The sequence below is a fragment of the Mercenaria mercenaria genome, chromosome 14 (genome assembly GCF_021730395.1).
Source record: "Mercenaria mercenaria strain notata chromosome 14, MADL_Memer_1, whole genome shotgun sequence".
In the NCBI taxonomy this organism is placed as follows: domain Eukaryota; kingdom Metazoa; phylum Mollusca; class Bivalvia; order Venerida; family Veneridae; genus Mercenaria; species Mercenaria mercenaria.
This window is the reverse complement of record NC_069374.1, coordinates 70485524-70486203: the sequence shown is the minus strand read 5'-3', so window position 1 is coordinate 70486203 and position 680 is coordinate 70485524.

The following is a 680-nucleotide window of genomic DNA, read 5'->3' as shown; positions in this document are numbered from 1 at the left end:
CTTTAGTTTGCTTATTGACTTGTTGTCAGGGGTATTTTGACAAGGTGATTTAATGAATACCTCTCCTTTTATGAATAAGATTCATAGAGCACAGAAAGTTACTGTTTCTACTCTTGTTCCTTTTCCAAGGTCTTCAGCAGTTTAAATATGTCCTTGAAGCAAGTAATGTCTTCTACTGATCTTGCTACTAGAGTAAGAAATCGCTTGAACACAGTAATTAATACTGCATTTTGTAACAGTATTTCAGTGATTTAAGTTGGTAATGTAACCTAAACTGTATGTGTGCGGTCGGGTTAAGGGTCTTTTCAACAACTTTTAGTCAGCAAAAAAAAGAATACATTAAGTCAGATTGAAATATGTTTATTACATCATAATAACTCCTCTATACATACAATTATATAACAACTTTTCAGTCATATTAAAGGCAGTGTGTACTTATAGCAATGAGCACCATGCCCAGCTTTATAGTGCTACCTCTATGGAATACCATACATTGTACTGTAGACAAGTGACATGAACCTCACCCAGTCACATTCTGACACCGGGCTGACCAGCTATCCTCTTAATGTTGAGTGCCAAGCAAGGAAGCTGCCAGTATCAATTTTTTTTTAGGTCTTTGATATGACGTGGCCAGGGATGGAACCCATGACCTCCATACTCAAAGCGGGCGCTCTTCCAAT